This window comes from Panthera onca, chromosome C1 (genome assembly GCF_046562875.1).
Source record: "Panthera onca isolate mPanOnc1 chromosome C1, mPanOnc1 haplotype 2, whole genome shotgun sequence".
Lineage (NCBI taxonomy): Eukaryota > Metazoa > Chordata > Mammalia > Carnivora > Felidae > Panthera > Panthera onca.
In genome coordinates, this window is record NC_138346.1 from 167985791 (window position 1) to 168005697 (window position 19907).

Below are 19907 nucleotides of genomic sequence, written 5' to 3' on the forward strand. Positions count from 1 at the left end.
TCTATCACATGGCAGAGATAGAATAAAAACAGAAAAATGGCGACGGTCACGTTGTGGCGAGCCTTGCTGCGTCATTAGATAATCCTCATGCAAATAGCGGGAAGAACAAAGGAAGGGGGGGCCCAGGACCCCCGGGGGCGCAGGTGGGCGTGGGGGGCGGCGGGCCGGGCGCGGGGGCGGCCGGGCGCGCGCGGGACCGGGCGCCGGCGGGCCGCAAGCGACCGCGCGGGGCTCCGTGCCGCCGAGGGTCTGCGTCCGTGTGCGCGCCCGTGCGCCGCGGCGGAGCGCTGGCCGCTGCGCTCCTGGCGCGGTGTGGTGGCGCGCCGGGGCCGGCCGGGGACGCGGGAAGCGGCGGGGGCGACGAGAGCCGTTCCTGTGAAGCTGGCCGCGGCGCGCGCGCGCACACGCACACGCAGCCGCGGGGCTCGGCCGGCTCGGCGCCCGCGCGGGGGGCGGGCCGAGGGCGGGCCGGGTGGCGGCGGGGGCCGAGGGCGCGCCGCTGCCCGGCGCTGGGCGCCTGCCTTCACCGCTTCCCCGGACCGCAAGCAGTTCGCCGCCGCGGGGTAGGCAGCGGGCACTAGGGCGGTGGCACGGGGCGGGCCTGGGCTCCGCACTCCCTCCCGGACTTCGAGCGTGTGTTGCCGGGCTGGGTTTGTTGTTGTTGAGGCGTGTGTGTTTTTCCTGCGGGGTTGTGTGTGTTGGGGGGGGGGGCGGCCTCGCCCCTGGGCATTTCCGCGGTTGTCCTCCGGCCCTCGCTGGGGTGCGTGGAGCGGCGCAGGTCGGGTGAGGGCGCGGGTGGCCCCGGACGCCCCGCTCCGGCCCCTCGGAGGGGAGCGGCGCGGAGGGGCGGGGCGGGGTGCGTGTGTAAATGTTGCGCACTCGCTTTTCCCCCACCCCCGCCTTCTTCTAGGGTGCTGGCGTGGGTTCCTCGCCGTCCGGCGGCGACTGTAAATAGAGCCTGGATGTTGTTTACATGAAGGATCCGGCGGGAGGAGTCTGCGAGGAGGAGGCGGAGGAGGAGGGAGGGAGGAGAGAGGAAGAACGGAGTCCCCGCGGCGGCGGCGGTCCGGGGTGAGGGGGAGCCCCGCGCGGCGTCCAGGGACCGGACGCTACCACGAGGCCGGGACGCTAGACCCTAGGGTAGGAGGGAGAATGGATGCGAGGCGGGGAGGGGGATGTCTGTCAGTGTGGCATTTTTAGCTTGCAACCTGCCACGCAGATTCTCCCGGGCTGGAGGGGAGGGGGTGTGCAGGGAGGGCGAGGAAGCCTCGATTTCTCGGTACGTTCTTTCTCCCATCTCCAGTCTTTTCCCGCTTCTCTCCGGGTTCACCTGTTTATTTCCATCAACCAGAGAGTGCAGTTTTTTAAGTAGGCATGGGAGGGTGTTTCTTTTATTAGAAACATTATTGGGGGGGGGGTGCGTTGTTGTAATTTCTGCCGGTCCTGTTCGGTTTTCAAGAAGGGGGAAGGGACTTGGAGATCGCCTGCTCCTGGCCGCAACTGAACCCACGGCTTCTCCCTGCCTTCCCGGGCCAAGGAATCTTTTCCCTCACTCAGCTACCCGCATGCCAGCTGCCACCTTTTTGGAGAAGGACCACACCTGTGCTTATTCTCGCTTTGGAGGAGAGGTGAGCTGAAAAACCAGAGAATCCCGTGTTCCCCAGAGTTCTTAGCTAATCCCCCCTCCCAGGATTGACCAGAAAGTGCTTCTTTCACCTGCTGATTGCACTGGGCACTTCCGTCTCCCTACCCAGGCAAGTTGTGGTTTACAGATGTGTTGAGATTTTCTCTTCCCTCTGGACCTGCACCCCACCAGCCAACTGCTGGCTTTAGATTGAGAGAGATGACCTCCTTCGGTCAGTGCTGTTATTTGTTCCCCACCAGGTAGTGTAATGGAATTGTCTGCTCTCTCCTCACAGCCCCTTTTTTTCTTTCCCTAAGAGCTTAGCCCAGAATCCGGCCTAAAGCAGCCTGTCTCTGGCTCCCTTTCCCTGGGCCCCACCCTGGCCCCTCTTGGTTCTTCAGAGCCAAACACGCCTCCCAAGCAGAAGACACACCCAGTCCCAAACCCAACCATTCCAAAAGGGAGGAGAAAGCAGTGGCAGAGAAGGGACCCAAGGGTCTCCTTTCAGTCTTGAATATCCCCACCAGCATTTTCCTCTCCAATCCTCCTAGATTTATAATAATCCGTTGATTCTTCTCACCAGCTGTCTCTCCTACCCTTCCTGCCTGTAGTCCTGTGATGGGTCCTTGGGAAGGTAGGGCTGAAGAGTGGAGAAGCAGGTGGTCACCATTATTCCCCAGCATGAGGCATTTTCCTTCTCAGTCTTCGTTTTTGAGTAAAACATGTAAATATGTTTGCACGCTTATTTGAACTTGTTTTCTTGCTGGCTAAATAATAATTGGGACTCACAAGGAAGGGAAGGGAAAGGAAAGAGATGAGAAATGAACATCCCCCCCCACTCCGCCACCAGGTTCTATCATATGAGCAGCCCCGAGCTGCTGAAGACCCTTCTGTAAAAGTCAACAGTTTCTCTTTCATGACATCACCACCTAAGCCCTTCCAACTTTAGCTTCAGAACAGGAAGAAGGCTCAAAATAGAACTATCTTAGGAATCCAGCTCCTTTAGAAGATCAACTTTTAAATCAGCCGCAGGAGCAACACTGAACTTTGACATAGGGAGGGAACTGTAGTATTTGTAATCGGTTCCTTTGGGGAAGAGTGGAGGGGATACTTACCATGCGTATTAAAAAAAAAAAAAAAAGCTTTTCTCAAGATAATTTGGATACCTAGACCAATGAATGATTAATAGGCTGGTTCGAGATTCTTTTACTGAATTATTCATATGTTTCGGTGTGTCAACAATAACAAGTACTTTTAAGAATGAATTAAAGTGGGGCTCCTAGAGTGTTCTCTAAAAGTCTGCTAGAGATCAAGGAGACTGTGGAGGCAGGCTAGGAGGGAGCATTTGAGGAAGATGAAGGATGTGAGGTTGCGTGCAGTGACAGCTGTCATGAGAGGCTCATCATAAACAATGACTAACTTTTGCGGGGGACAAACATCCTTGACAAAGAAGTAACCATGTCAGGATTTTCCACCTTTACCTTGGAACTGAACTGCGTATCTCTGAATGTCAGTGTCTCCATTCTTTCCCTGAATTGAGATGTGCCTTTCTCTCTGAGCGAAAAGTATTGTTCAGTCTCTGGGAAGGGCTGCTTGATAAGTGATCATCACTGAAGTATTGACAATTTAAGGATGAGTAGTGGGGCAGAGAATACTTGGCATTAAGTTGAGCATCTGGTGGGTGTCGTAGAAGGACTTGCTAGTTGGAGAGGTAACGTCTTCTAATCTGGTTCATGTTTTAAAAAATCGAGGAGACAGACAGGGTTGCCTGTAACTGCATTAATACAGTAGCCACTAGCTCCATATCCCTGTCAACCACCTGCAATCTGGCTGTGATAATGAACTGAATTTCAAATTCCAGTAAATTCTTAAAATTGATACTTGATTCAGTTATTGGAAAACTTAAATATGTTTGGAAACAACTTGTGCATATGCATCACCGTTTTAAACTGTAAAACATGAAATCTAAGTGTAGATTAAGTACTTCTGATGAAAATTTAGTGTTTAAATTGAGACGTGACGTAAGTATAAATTACATTCTCATTTTCAGAAACTTCCTACAAAGAAAGTAAAATAGCCATGGATAATTTTTACGTTGATTACATGTTCAAATGATACTATTTTGGATATTTCATTTAGAAATACATTGTTAAAGCTAATTTAACCTGTTTAAAAAATTTTTTTAAATATGGTTACTAAAATATTTAAAAATACATAATATGGTTTGCATTTTACTTTTCCTGGACAATACTGGCTTATAACATTGCTCCTTTTGGTCCATGGATTAATTTCAGAAGAGATGACTGAATGAAATCTCTACTTCCCCTTGCTGTTTTCCATGTGGAAATTTGGGGACCCCAATAGTGAATTATTTTAGTACATAAGACCTAATAGTGAATGCTTTGCAGATTTCTATGTGGGAGGCATGCCCTACTCAGGAAGGTCAATACAAGCATGCAGGGGACCAGAAAGGCTAGTGGGAGTGTCATGGTGAAATTTAGATACCACACATCTGGCTCTAGGTGCTGTTTTAAAAGATTCCTGTGCATACCAAACTCTATCAGAGAACAGTAAGTGACACAGTAACAATTGTGACACCTGGTGGCATTTTAGTGATACCACTCATTTGTTTTCTCTTACTCCTTCATTTACTTTCTCTCCTCCACCCCCTCATCCCCCCATCCTAGCTCCACTGGTGGTAATTGGGCCCACAAGGCTGCTGACCCCTTACGTCCGAAAAAAGTATAATGATGACCTAGATGGAGATAGTGCTGTCTTTGGTGGTTGGTTTTGTCTAATGAGATTTGCTAATGGCACTGGAAGGAACTTAGGAGCCATTCAAATAACAACCCCCTCCTCTAACAGATGACAGAAAGTCATGTACCTTGCTTGAGATCATACAGATAGAAGCTGGAATTAAACATACACTTTCGTTGATAATCTATTTAGAGAATCCTTAGGAAGTGATGAGGTTCAGTTAATCAAATACCTGTTGAGCTTGCACTTTGTGGAAAGGAGTGATTAGTGTCTTGAAGTGACATGAAGAAAACAATTTCTGACCTTAGGAACAATACTGCTGATTGGAAGAAATAATTATAAGCCGTGCCAAATTAAATTACAGTACAGGCATGCCTTAGTTTATGGTGCTTCAAAGATACTGTGGTTTTTACAAATTGAAGGTTTGTGGCAATCTTGTGTTGGGCAAGTCCGTTGGCACCGTTTTTCCAACAGCATTTGCTCACTTTGTGTCTCTTATGTCACGTTTTGGTAATTCTCACAGTTTTTCCTTATTATATCTGTTAGGGTGATTAGTGAATATGACTTGCAGAAAGCTCAGACGATAGTCATTTTTTGGCAAAATGATTTATTTTTTTAATTTTTGAGAGAAAGACAGAGACAGAGCATGAGTGGGGGAGAGGCAGAGAGAGGGAGACACAGAATCTGAAGCAGGCTCCAGGCTCTGAGTTCTCAGCACAGAGCCTGATATGGGGCTTGAACCCACAAGCCGTGAGATCATGACCTGAGCCAAAGTCAGACGCTTAACTGACTGAACCACACAGGCGCCCCATTTTTTTGGCAAAGTACTTTTTAATTAAAGTATGTACATGGTTTCTTTAGACATAATGCCATCATACACTTTATAGGCTACTGCGTAGCCTAAACATAACCTTTCTGGGGGTGCCTGGGTGGCTCAGTTGGTTCAGTGACCAACATCGGCTCAGGTCATGATCTCGCGGTTTGTGCGTTCGAGTCCTGCGTTGGGCTCTGTGCTGACAGCTCAAAGCCTGGAGCCTACTTAAGATTCTATGTCTCCCCCTCTCTCTACCCCTCCCCTGCTCATGCTCTATGTCTCTCTGTCTCTCAATAATAAATAAACGTTACAAATTTTTTTTAAAAAAACATAACCTTCTTGTGTACTGGGAAACCAAAAAATTCTTTTGACTCCTTTTGTTGGCGATACTTTAGTGTGGTGGTCTAGAACTGGACATGTAATGCCTCCAAGGTGTGCCCGTATAAGAAATAGTGTTTAATATTAATAATGAGTGCAGTACCACTGTGGCATATGTTACAAGTAGAAATGTGTTTATTTTACAGATGCAGGACTAAAAGCTCTGAGAATGGTGGACTCTGCAGAAAAGAGGAGTTTAATTGTGTTTCTGGAACGGCTCAGTGTTCTAGAACTTGAGGTCAGTGAAAGTCTTTGGTATTGCCCCTGTTAGCTGGCCCTTCAGGGAATTTCAAAATCTAAGACCCGGCGTTTTTACATGGCAGTGCTGTAATAATGAGGAAGTTATAGATTAATTAGGGACAGGGTGTTTAGAGATGGTTAGCTTAGGTAGATCATTTTGAATAGTTATTTTAAAAAGATTTAATACAGAGGTGAAATCAGAATAAAACGGACTTGTGAGCGGACTCTAAAATCTAAACTCTGGGGAAAAAAATGGAATCTAGAGCAAAATCAGAAAGCAAAGTAACTGGAATAGACAGTTGGACTAAAAGTGTGTATGTGGAGTGTGTGTGTTACGAGGAAAAGGCTAATGATAGAATTTATGGGATAATCCATTTATTTGTAAATTTTTAGTCTCCTGTAGCTTTTTTGGACTAAAATCCCCGTTAAAATAAATAAGAAAGCATGTTCTTTCTTTCTCTGTGTTATTGTGTACATACTTCTTTGATAGGTCTTTTCCTTGAGACGGATCTCTTGGGGTTATGTGGTAGGAGAGGACTTGGAGGTCAGTGCTGGAAGTGGGTAAAATATGACACTCCCTTTATAATGCCTCCCAGTTAATGCTTCTCTGTGAGAATCAGGGTGGACATTGCACAGGGCAGTGGTCCTTGACTTCTCTTTGCCTTTTTAGCCAGTTTCTTTTCTCCTTAAAAAAAAAAAAAATACCTGTAATTCCCTCACTCTAGGTCTCCTAATAATCTCTAGCAGAAGTTAGTTTTTAAAAAGTGTTGATACAGCAGAGCTTTGCAGTGATACGCATGTGTACATTCCTGTACTTCCAACAAAGCAGTAATTGATATTTGAGCATTTTTTGTTGACAGTAAATTTTTATAACATCACAGTTGGGTCAGATATGCACATTTTATAACATTGAGTTGGATTTCGGTTTTCAAGTTGGGAAAAAAGTCACACTTTAGTAAAAGCCTGGTGGATTTAATTAAACAATCTTATTTAAACTATTGTGTTTGAAGTGTTTTGTAAATACTTGGCATTGTCAGCAGCTTATTTTATGGTGCCTCCAGTTATTTACTCATATTTAAAGGTTTAAAATCATATTTTCATTTTTGGTCTACAGGTAAGAGAGATGTGACATGTTCTTTGTGTGTTCATTTATACTCCCCAAGATTGATTGATTGATTTTGTTTATTTATTTTGAGAGAGAGTCTGAGTGGGGTAAGGGCAGCGAGAGAGAAGAGGGAGGGAATCCCATTCAGGCTCTGCACTGCCAGCTGCAGACCCGATGCAGGGCTTGAACTCACAAACGGTGAGATCATGACCTGGGACTGAAACCAATAGTCAGATGGTTAACTGACTGAACCTCCCAGCCGCCCCAGTACTCTGCAGTATTTAAAAGCAAGTTCTTTACTATACCAGTGTGCCACAAGTACTTAATTTATTGATAATATTTGGTGCATGCATCATGAAGAAATTGTTCTCAGTTTGTATCATTTTTATCATAGAACTTTAAAATCAATTTGATCTCGGTAGGAAACATCACTATTTTGTTTCTTCTCTTACTTTGCAGTATAGTTTGGTATGTAGCATGAGTACCTGCAGTCACCTGTTTTAATATTAAAACAGTTCCATTTTTATAAGAAAAATCTCTTGAGAAAGAAATGTTTCAGATTTGATTTTTTAAAATGGACATTTATAAAGAATAATTTCCAAGAAGAAATAAGACTTTGCATCTCTGAAGTTTATTTATCAGTATTTATAAAATACAATAACCCATATTTTTCTTCCTTGAAACTGCTTTAGAATTATTCTGAGAGCATTAGTGTAAGTAACCACTCACAGTATGATGACAATTTGCTTTTTATCACTTGGTCTGTGAGGTGTTGTTTTTTTTGTTTGTGTGTGTATGTGTTTTATTTTTTGATCCCAGTTTAGACAAAGTGAGAGAAAAATAAGAAAATATCTTTTATGTAATGTGCCAGAAATGTTTAGTTATGTGGATTTTGGTCATGGCTAAATAAAGTGAATTTCAGCTTTGCAGTACAATACGAACTAAGTTCATCTTGGCGTACTTCACATTTAGATGTTCAGTTACATTAATACTGAACCTTGTGTAGAACAGTCTATTCACCACTAAGTATATCAAGGCTGCTTATTTATTCCCATAACTTGTCCACCCTTCAGTGTCTCAGAGTAAGTACTCCTCTTTTCCGGACTGACAGAACTTGTATCCAGGAAATGTTAGGTGGTAATCTTCTTATCCTCTTTGACAGATCAGCTATCTAAAATTTTATTCTCAAGTAATCACAATATCTTTGTTCATGTAACAGATGTTTATAATTTGGGTGAAAATGTGCAGCTATTTCCAGGAACCTAAGGTTACGAGATCCAACTTTTTTTTTTTAAGCTTCGTTGCCCTCTCGTGTTTCAACTCTGTATTACATCAGTTGGCTAAAACCTAGGCATTGTGACCTCCTTGAGTTTTAGTTATTTAGAGAATGTTTTAATTTGTGTGAAGGTGGGTTATTTCATTGGATGCTACTTTTCTGAAGATAAGGTCAGTTTCATAGTGCATAAAGTCACTGTACTCCTGTTTTCTGCTTCTCATCTAAAGAATTGACTCATAACATCTGTCTTATTTGAAGTACAGTGCTAATATCTAATTTGCATATAATGAATCATTGAAACTGAGAAAATGCCTAATTGAAAACATAATTATTTTTCAAATATCTGTCGAGTTCCACTCATATTGAAATAACTTGAGATCTTATGACTGACATGGAAAAAAACCGAGTGAATCATAGTTTTAATAAGTTGACAATCTAAAGCCTGAATTCCAATTTCAGAATCTTTTTGTACTTTTTATTAAAAGTAAGAATCATCCCTCAAATGACTTCATGGTACAGCTCAAAGGTACAGATAATTTCAAAGCAAGTGATCTGTGTGTATGTTGATTTTTTTTTTTTTTTAAATGCATTCCAGAGGTTGTCAGTGGTTCTTGCACCACCATAACTGTAGAATTGACGTTAACTGTAGTGGAAAACACCCTGCAGGTGTGCTAAGTACATAATTGTCATCAGTGTCATCAATTTGAGTACGTCCTTGGAACTGAGAGTAAGAATAATCAAAGTCATTTTTTTTCTTTTTTGCTAACATGCATTTCCCCTTAAAGCATAAAATCCCCACTAATTTCTGCGTTGTGATCTGAGATACTGAGAAAACTAAAACTCTGAAGCCAAAATTAAATGTTTTCAGAAATCCCTTTGTGTAAATTGTGTATCCAGTTGATGAGTTGAATGGCCAGGTTGGAGTAGAGAAAAAAAAAACCCTGGGCTTGATCATTGGACATGGATTTGAGCCCAAGTTTATCATAACTTAGGGCATGATCTCAGTTAAATCACCTAACCGCTCAGGTTTTTATTTTTTATCTGTAAAATGGGCTAATGATATGTAATCTATTTCTAAAACCTTTTGTGATAATGAATAATTCATGGACAGCCCCATGTGAGTTGTTGTGAAAACCAAATGAGAATGCACATAGGAAATTATTAAATGTAAGACACATGAGAAGTATTATGGCTATGTTTGTGAGCACTTTGAGGACAAGGAGCATTTGCTGAACATCTAGAAGAGATCTTGGAACAGAGTAGTTCCTCACTAAGTATTTATTACATGGGTGATTGAGGTCAGGGAGATAGAGTTGGCAAATCCATGCATGGAAGAGATAACACTGAAACAGCTGGGAAGCTTACTGCATATTTGATGTATTGTCAGAGTTGAAAGCTTAATCACATGGTTGCTCATCATTAATATGCATTCATCTTGTGTTCATCTTTCATTCTAATATGATTCAACTGGGCCTTTTACTATTTCAGTCTCACCACTTGCTGGGCCATGACCCTACTCTTCTTTTGCTTCCCCACATCTCAAACCAGAAAGGGATCTTTTAGTTCTTCACTTCATGGGAGCCTTCGGAGGAAGTCGTGCAGCCACCCAGAAAGGATGGTGCTGGCCGACACCGTGACTGACAGGCTGCCCTGGCTCAGTTATCACAGTGCTGATGCTGTCCATTCTAAAGGTACAGTACTGTGATAACTGAAGGATGGCAGCCATCTTGCCTTCCATCAAAGGAGTCCCGTCGTGTCCAGGAAGGAAGACAGAAGATGAAACAGGCACATAAAACAGTGGCGGGGGACCTGGAAACCTGCTTACCCTATTCCTATATTGTACGTCTCCTGGAAAATAGGGTATGTTATTCCCTCTGTCTTTGCCTTGTTTTGTAACATGGTGGGGATAAGTCAGAGTTGGGTAGTTGCTTCCATGGCAGGATGAAGACTGTTGCACTGAGTGGACATGTATTAAGACCTTTGGAACTTTTAAGATGCTGTTACTAGATGAATGCTTAGTGTGAATTAGTATTTCTGAAGTGGTATTCAGAGAAATTTTTGCCTTTTTTTTTTTTTGAGATTTTATTTTCAAGTAATCTCTACACCTAGCATCAGGCTTGAACTCACAACCCTGAGATCAGGTCGCTTGCTCCACCCACTGAGCCAGCTAGGTGCTCCCCCTACCCTGCCTTTTTTTTTTCATTGCAGAAAGGTATTTTTATTAAAGCACAAAGACCAGACCCGTGGGCAGGAAGAGCTGCACTGGAATTGTGAGGAGCAATTGATTTGCTATTTTTATAAACATAAGAGGTAATCTAATTAGAATAGATAGATACTTGGCAATATTGGGTATTCATAATGAAATTCAACTTAAAACAGGGAGAGGAAAGCCCTACATGTTGAACAACATTGTTATATATATTTTTAAGTTTATTTGTTTGAGAGCACAAGTAGGGGAGGGGCAGAGAGAGAGAGGAAGAGAGAGAATCCCAAGCAGGCTCCATGCTGTCAGCGCAGAGCCCGATGGACGGCTTGATCCCACAAATCCTGACATGGTAATCAAGAAGTCGGATGCTTACTCTTGTTGCCCCTGAACAACACTGATATTATTGCATGAATAAAACTGTATCTTTGTGCTTAAGGAATGGGTAGGGACACATTCTGTTTCTTTCAGGAATAATTTAGAATTTAGTTCTAATTCAAAAACTGTTTGCTAAGTGTCTATGTTATTGTTGCTGTCACCTTTATGTGAAAATGTAATTTTATTTCTATCAAGAATTGAGGACGACTCTGCAGTGACATCTAAAACAAATTGATTTCAGGGATATAAGGCTATGAATACCAACCCAGCATCAGGATTGCATAAAACACTAAGACATTTAACAGAGCATGCATCTTTAGCCTGCATCCTACACTGAAGAGTGCTGTTTGGGATGGGGATCTTAGAGAACCCAGAGTTTCCTACATCCTTCAAGACCCTTTCGGAAGCTGTACACGTGGATCAGCAGCAGACAAGAGTCAAAGTGCGTGACTTTATTATGTGTTAGATCACAGTCTGCTGCAGGGCTCAGGTAATTTCATATAGCTCAGGTTCAGTCCATTAAACAGAGACCTCTTAACCTCTTCTGAGGTTCATGTCTGTATCTGGGAATCTGACCTTCCTGTCAGATGACTGATGGAGGAACCCAAAGCAGTGACCCACTCATACTCTTGGGCAAAGAGATGACTGAGCCTGCTGAGGTCAGGGTGTGCATCCCACAGGGCGAGAGGAGCGAGGGAAGGAAGAGCTGTGTGTCACCTTTTAGTATATGGAGACCTTACCCGCTGATCAGCACAGCCCAGTTAATCTCTTGGGCCAAATGTATTTCAAGTCCTTAAAAAGGGGAACCGGAAAAAAAAAGGGGGGAACTGGAGTGCGAGTAGAGAGGCAAAGCCTTGCGTCCCCATCCAGAGAGGTTCAATTTCACCCTTCGTTGCGTGGTCCTCAGATGTTCCTGGTAATTGCATTCCTTTGCTGGTTCACACAGTTCTCTTTAACCCCTCTTCCCTCCCAAAAGGGGACCGACCATTCCTAGAGTAACCCCTTGTACTGTACCTGCTTGGCCCTGAATTGTTTTCTCCACAGCATTGACCACATTATGGCCCAGTACCTCCACATGTCATTATACATTCAGAATTTCTCTATAAACTGCATGTTAGACTATGTTTTTGATGAATTATAGGGAATGATGGCTCTGCCTAAACGTGTATTACACTATCAGTCCTAAAATTCCTTGGAGTTTCCTGCTTCCTTAAACAGGGAATTTCTGACAAACCTTGGAAGAACTTCTAATAAAGGAAAGTTTTGGGATTGGTGAATTCTCAAATAACTTGAAACATTCCTAATTTTTAGTGTTCTAGCAGGTGGAAAAAAGTGCCTCAGGGAGCGACGTGTTGTGCAATCATTGGCCTTGGTGGGGATTTCACCACCTTCTTTGATCTTCCTGTTTTCCCGTTACTAGTTTTATAAAAATTCAGGTTTTATACTTACCGGGCTCTGATGCCAGGATCCACACCCGTGCCTGTGGGATGCTGCAGAGCTGAGTTTTGGGTGTAGTTTGGACTGACCTCGGCACTTCTACAGACGGAGCTGTACTGGGTCCTGTTTCCTGTCAACAGGAAAGCCTCAGGCTTGGTCTGCGGCAAGAGCTCTGGAAGGCTTGCCTAGGCCTGGAAGCCTTTGGCGTCTTCAAGTCAGTTCATAGATGTAAGGTGTTCCAACAGGTTAAGTGAGGTGTGATGCAAGAAAATCTGATGGGGTTTTTCCACTGCCTTGATGAAAATCCACACAATGTGTTCGATTGGTGTATTTGTTGTGTTCCTCATTTAGGTATATAAGAATGGAATTAAACATAGAAATACCCTATGATCGAGCAGTTCCAATCCATTTCTGGTTATATACCCAAATGATGGGGTTCAAACAGCTATTTGTACACCCAAGTTCACAGCAGCATTTACTCACAATAGCCCAAAAGTAGAAGCAGTGATAGATGAATGGATAAAGAGAGGGGTGTATATGTACCATGGAATATTACTCAGCCTTAAAAATAGTGAAAATTAAGACACCTACTACAAAAGTGGGTGGACCCTGATGATAGCTAAGTGAAATGAGCTAGACACAAAAGAATAACTATTGTATGATTCCTTTGAGATGAATCTCCTATAGTAGTCAAATTCCTAATGCCAGAAAGTGGAAAATTGTTGCCCAGGACTGGGGAGGGGGAAGGAATTCATGTTTAATGGGTACAGAGTTATTAAGGAAGATGAAAAAATTGTGGGGATGGATGGTGATGGCTGTACAACAGTGTGAATGTATTTCATGCCACAGAACTGCACACTTCAAGAGGGTTAAAGGGGGAAGTTTATGTCTGTTTTATCACCAAAATGGGAGGCATTTCAGGGTAAAAACACTGTTGCAGTCAATAATAGGAGTGAGTTGATCGCTTCCTTAGTCTTCAGTGTGAACAGTTTCAAATAAGCAGTTAAAATGTAATTTTCATGTCTTTTGCATTTAAACTTCTCTGAACTGTAGACTGTTAGACATATTTCCAAGGGTTTCTGACATAATTTAGCATAGTTCCATAATTTTGTAAAATATAAAGGAAATGAAACATAACAATGAATACTAAATCAAAATGGGAAAGGGGCCTCAACAGGCAGTGAGGTGATGGGACATCTCTTGCTGGATTTACTGGTGAAATCAGGGTGACTCACCAGATCTTTCCATTCTCCAGTGTTCTCATTTGCCCACCTCTGGAGCTGTGGTAAGATGACATCATACATACTTTATGTATAGGTATACTTTATATGTATATATGCACACACATATTTCACGTATTACATAGGTGTAATATGTATATGTAACATTACATGATATGTGTCAAGAATTATATACACACATACACCTAGCTATGTGTACACATGTGACCACTTTGATGACTAAAGGAACATTCAAGTGTGGCATAGTCTCAAAATTTAGAAATTCAAGGTCTGAAAAGAACAGCTATAGTATCCCTAAGTAAATCAATGTTTTAAGATTCCTAATTGGACTTGTGGCTCAAATATTACCAGCCTCATTAAAAGGAGTGTTCTGTAGCTTGCTATAGATCATGAAAGAGTTCTGTTTGTTATTACATGTGTAAATTTGAAAATAAGTAAAAGCATAGAGACTAGAAATAGGCAGCAACAATCTTCTCTTAGGGACCATGCTTTATTAGCCATGGGTAAAAAATCTGCTTCATCACAAAGCTCTTAGTTGGGGTCATGCTTTGGAAATGAGATTGTAGTTGTAGGAACTGCCATGAGCTGCATGGAAATGCAGATCCCATGCAGTATTCTGCAGTGATCATACCACACAAAGTTGGAGCAGGGGTTGAGCTCTTGACCCTGCCACACCAGTTTTAAATATTTTCCTATGCCTAGTACACTGTTAGCTTCTCTGAATAACCAGCCAATTAATGAGTGTGCCAGGAGTTTGTGCCATTATTAAACATTAATTTTTTCCAGATCAATTGCTTTTTGAGACAGCAAGGTTTCTGTTTCTGTGTTTCTGTGCTTCTTGTAGAGAAATTTTCCCCCTAAAAATTGCTTCCTTAAAACTGCATTCTGGGGCACCCAAGTCGCTCAGTCGGTTAAGCGTCCAACATCAGCTCAGGACATGATCTCATGGTTGGTGAGTTTAAGCCCCGCATCGGGCTCTGTGCTGACAGCTCAGAGCCTGGAGCCTGCTTTGGATTCTGTGTCTCTCTCTCTCTGCCCCTCCCCTGCTCACACTCTGTCTCTCTCTCAGAAATAAACAAACATTAAAAAAAAAACAACTCTGCCTCCAGGGGCGTTTGGGTTTCTCAGGCGGCTAAGCATCTGACTCCTGATCTCAGCTCAGGTCATGATCTTGCGGGTTCATGGGTTTGAGCCCCACATTGGGCTCTGTGCTGATGACAGACCCTGCTTGGGATTCTCTCCCCCTCTCTCTCTGCCTCTCCCATGCGCATGCTCTCTCCCCCTGTCTCAAAATAAATAAGTAAAACTTTTTAAAAACCTGCATTCATATTTACATAATCTATCCTTGTCGTATAGTTCATTCTCACCATTGCCTGTTCAAGTTAATCTTTCACCACACAAAATTGCATTAAGCATGAACAAGACTAAGGGACTCAAAACAAACAAACAAAAAAACCAACCCACTTTTTTTTCTTCCATATCCAAAACATAGTGATTATGAAGATCCCCATTGACAGAGAATGTACCCAGAACATTCTCAGCTGGAGTTCTTTAAAATTGTTTGAAAGGGTTTGGTTTTGTAATACATGCCTCTGATGTAATATATGTTAAAACAGCTCACATTATAGAACTGGAGTAAAGCAGATTATATCTTTATGAGTTTGGACTATTACTGCGCTTGTACTTTCCATGAGCTTATGAGGAGATGGATAGTGATGTTTAAAAAAATGTGAAAGATGTAAAGAATGGTTCAATTTAGTGGGGAATTTGTTTTTCTGCTTTTTGTAAATGAAATTCCAGGTATGTTACTTAAACTCTCATTGCTTGATTTTTCCCCCTACTTTGAAAATGAGTACATTCAGACCGGGAATATCTTTGGGTTAGTCGGGGTAGCTGCCTAGAGCCCTTGGCTGGGACTTCTGAGGCTGTGTCTGGGCTCCATAGAAAGGAGTGCTGTACCCACCTATCCATATCTTCTGATGTCTGCCACGGGCACCAGACAGTGGAGTTGTGGTACATTTGCTCTCCCCTTTGTAGATAACATAGTTTTTACTCTGGAGGTTTAGATCCTCTGGGGAGGTGCCAATTCTCAAAGTTATATTAATAAAGACTAGATTTCTGGGAAACTGTGTCATTGGGAATATAGATGGCCTTTTTCTTATGGGGAGGGTATCAAGGAGTTTTAATTAAAATGTCTGCCAGTATAATGTCTAATCATAAATCTTTCTTCACCATTTTAGTATCACTCACTGCTATCTGTAAAAGAAAAAAAAAATCCTGGCTTACAATATTACTATTCTAATACCATAAAATTTGCCACTCTAGTAAATGCATTTTGGGTAATCTCTTGCATAATTTATGTATGTAGAATTTTGTTTAATTAGATCCAGTAGAAGAGGCCTTCCTTTTTTCCTTTTTTTAATTGACAGGATTATTTGCTTGAGATGAGTCTGTGTTTGTGGAGCGTCCATGTACCCAGGCTCTCATTTCACCCTAATGCAAATCTTCAGAGAAGTGTGCTCCTTAATTCATAATTGAAGAACCTGAGGAGGCTCATAGGTAGTTCCTAAGCCACACAGCTAGCAAGTGGTAAGAGGGAGGGTATGATCCCAGAACAGGAAAAGTGTAGGAAATTAATGTAAGTTAATACAACCTTGCTCTTGAATGTTGATTAGGTGAGGTTTTTTTTCCAACGTTTTTTTTTTTTTTTTTTTTTTTTTTTTATTTTTTTTATTTTTGGGACAGAGACAGAGCATGAACGGGGGAGGGGCAGAGAGAGAGAGGGAGACACAGAATCGGAAACAGGCTCCAGGCTCCGAGCCATCAGCCCAGCGCCTGACGCGGGGCTCAGAGCCTGACGCGGGGCTCGAACTCACGGACCGTGGGATCGTGACCTGGCTGAAGTCGGACGCTTAACCGACTGCGCCACCCAGGCGCCCCTAGGTGAGGTTTTGAAAAGGGGTTAGACCCAGCATAACTAGAAATGCTTTAAAACTTGCATGGCACTATACCTGCTCCCTTCCCCACTCCATTCTTGCCTTCTGATGCCCTTTCAAGCTGTGCAGCTGTAATTACCTTTTTAAAATGAAAATTTGATCATGGGAGCAAATAAAGCCCACTGATGGCTTTCTTTTCTCTTGGGACCAAGACTACTGTCCTTAACATACCTGGAGGTCCTGGACAATTTGGCTATCATCTACATCTCTGATTTCATCTTTTGCACCCAGTTGACTGGACCATCCTTTGGGGAATGAAGTCTCTTTCTGGCTTCAGAAGTATTTTCTGCCTGGGCTACCCTTGCTTTTCACACCACCTGGTTGTTTCTTAGCCTCTGATTGAATATCCATTCCTCAGAGACCCCTTTCCTGATACCCCGACTAAGTCCAGTCTCCTGGCTGGCACTCTGTGTTTTTCCTCCAGAGCACTTGTCACAGTTCCTTTGTGTGTGTGTGTGTGTGTGTGTGTGTGTGTGTGTGTGTGTGTGTGTGTGTAATGTCTCCTTCGATGTGTGTGTGTGTGTGTGTGTGTGTGTGTGTGTGTGTAATGTCTCCTTCGATTGAGTTCCTTGAGGGCAAGGGCCATGCATGTGCCTGTTGCTGTGTCCACAGTGCCTGGCACAGGTCCTACAGTGTGGCTTGCTGTAGAAACCTAAGGTAGTGTGAGATGCTGAGTGGAGTCTTTCCTGTTTTCTAAGAAGTGGTGAGAAGAGCTCACAGCTAAAAACAAGGTGTTTAAAATCCCCACTTTTGACATTTAGGTCTTTAATCCATTTTGATTTTATGGTGTTAGAAAGTGGTCCGGTTTCATTCTTTTACTTGTAGCTATCCAGTTTTCCAACTAATAGAACATTGTATAACTGTGCTAAAATATAAAAAAATACATAAAATTCAGGCTTACCAAAAAAAAAAAAAATATCCCCACTTCTCTAAGGTCACAACTGCAGCTCTGTGGCCAGCATTTTCCTGCAGAGTGTTTTCAAAATGTGTATTTGAGCAGAACCAATTCTTGAATGGCCTTTAGCTCTCACACCCATGTAAAGTGGGCTGGAGGAGGGGGAGATGTCAACTTTCGGGGTAACCTTTCAGAAGATCATCTTTTGTCTGAAAATTGGTGAGCAGTTATCCCAGAAAGAGGTCCTCATGCTGAGACTGTGAAGCTAAGAGAAGGAATAGAGAGAGTGGAAAGAGGACAAATTTGGTAGGATGCGGGTGTGAGGTTTTTTGGACACCATGGTCTCAAGTGAATCCACAGAAAATGGCTTGGGACTTCGGCCTTTTGGGTGGTACCCAACAGGAGAGCACTCCCCACAACTCCTGAGAAGAACCCTGGTAGTGACTCTCAGCAGAGTCAACAGATGCGCCCCCCCCCCCACCCCCCCAAGAGCAAGCCAGGACATGGATAGTATCCCAAAGTGCAGGCATCTGACCAGTCAGAAAAACTAACCCCTGCCAGGTCGGGGGTTCACCTGGGAATCCCTTTTTGAACTTAATGAAGAGGCAAACCAGCATTCACGTGGAGCTTTTTGAAAAGATGTCATTTCTGCACAACCAGCTCTCAAATTTGCTGTGGATAGTCATGAAAGGAACCAACCATAAGAATAAGTTCAAGGAGAAGGTGAGGGATGCAGGTGAGAGATCACTCCTCCAGCATCCCATGCCCCTAGAGCTGCAAGACTTGCCTCTGCTGGAGAGAGGCACAGAGCCTCGTATTGAATCGGAGATTAAAGTTACCAAGTGAAACACTTAGCAACTCAGACTGGGAGGTCAATTAGAGATGTTCTTACTACTCAAGAGGAAAGGGGAGGTTCTACAGAGCACAAAATTAGAAGTTACTAGAAATAACTTCATCTTTTATTCTTCGACAAAGTTGAAATTCACAAGTTAAAATTATTCATTAAAAGAATAAAAGGACTACAAAATATCCTTCCACATAGAAAGCTGCATGTCAGTTTTCTTTTCCTACTAAGTTTCTCACCTGCTGCCTCTAACATGTGAAAGAAGGGAAATACCAGTTCAGTCCTAACACTTCCAGCAGCCTGTTAACTCCCACTGTTGTCCCTTCTCCCTTCTCCAGAAAGAAGGTGGCCTTTTAGCCAGACCACAAAATCCAATAAGGAAATTTACCCATAATTGTCTCCCAGTACATTTACCTGAAGGAAGCTTGTATGAGGGCAGGTAGGAGTTACCCAGTGATGCCTCTAGGTTGTCATCCAGGGCTATGAGCCAAAGACACCCACATCTTTGACCATTTTTTTTTAATTTTTATAATGTTTATTTTTGAGAGAGACGAAGTGTGAGTGGAGGTGGGGCAGAGAGAGAGGGAGACAGAATCCAAAGCAGGCTCCAGGCTCTGAGCTGCCAGCACAGAGCCGTAAGCGGGGCTCGAACTTGCAAACCATGAAATCATGACCTGAGCGGGGCACCTGGGTGGCTCAGTCGGTTAAGCATCCGACTCTCGGCTCAGGTAATGATCTCAAGGTCCATGAGTTTGAGCCCGGCGTCGGGGTCTATGCTGACAGCTCAGAGCCTGGAGCCTGCTTCGGATTCTGTGTCTCCCTCTCTCTCTGACCTTCCCCCATTCATGCTCTGTCTCAAAAATAAACATTAAAAAAAAAAAAAATCATGACCTGAGCCGAAATCAGATGGTTAACCGACTGAGCCATTGAGAACAGAATGGTCCTTGACCATTATTCTTTATGACCAATGGATTCACTTAATATCCCAGTGTAGGCAGGTGGGGGTTGGGTGGAATAGATAAAGGGGATTAAGGGTACATATATCTTGATGAACACTAAGAAATGTATGGAATTGTTGAATCGTTATGTTGTACATCTGAAATTACTATAACACTATGTTAATTACCCTTGAATAAAAAAATTTTTTAAAGACTATCCTAATGTAGAATCAGTTGGCTTAAACAAAAACTTCTAGGTAATGTCAGTCTTACCCGGAAATCAAGTTGTAAATGACTGAGAGGAACCTATTTACTCATTAATCCCATCATCAAAGATAGAAACCCTAGAGATCATTTGCTGTAGCGTTTTTCAAGTAGTGGATTTGAAGTCAAATATGTCTTGACCAGCATTTTTTTATTTTTTATTTTTAAATATATATATATGTGTGTGTATGTGTGTATATATATATATATATACGTATATATATATATATACATATATACGTATATATATATATATATATATATACGTATATATATATATTTTTTAAAGTTCTACGCCCAACATGGGACTCGAACTCAACCCTGAAATCAAGAGTCACATGGTGTACTGAGTGAGCCAGCCATGTGCCCCTTGACCAGCATTAAAAAAATAAGAGAAATCAGAATGCATAGCATGTGATAAGAATAATATTACTTCATGAAACTTTGCAGTTGCCTGCTTGAGTGTATGTTGGTGCGTTTGTGTCCTGGGACATAATGAATTTTTTTTTCATTCTGG

The 19907-nt window shown here is 42.7% G+C and overlaps 1 protein-coding gene across 2 annotated transcripts in view; it reads left to right on the plus strand.

Annotated features, from left to right (window-relative positions):
• The first annotated feature begins 465 nt into the window (after positions 1–465).
• Positions 466–19907, plus strand: part of JAK1 (Janus kinase 1) — a 243496-nt gene continuing 224054 nt past the window's right edge. Inside the window, exons 1-4 of one of the 2 annotated variants that reach the window (XM_060623878.2) lie at positions 466–563; positions 911–1140; positions 1460–1628; positions 5720–5811. The gene's annotated coding sequence lies outside the window, so the exon portion shown is untranslated. The remainder of the gene's footprint in view (positions 564–910; positions 1141–1459; positions 1629–5719; positions 5812–19907) is intronic. The other variant, XM_078451821.1, reaches the window with a different exon arrangement.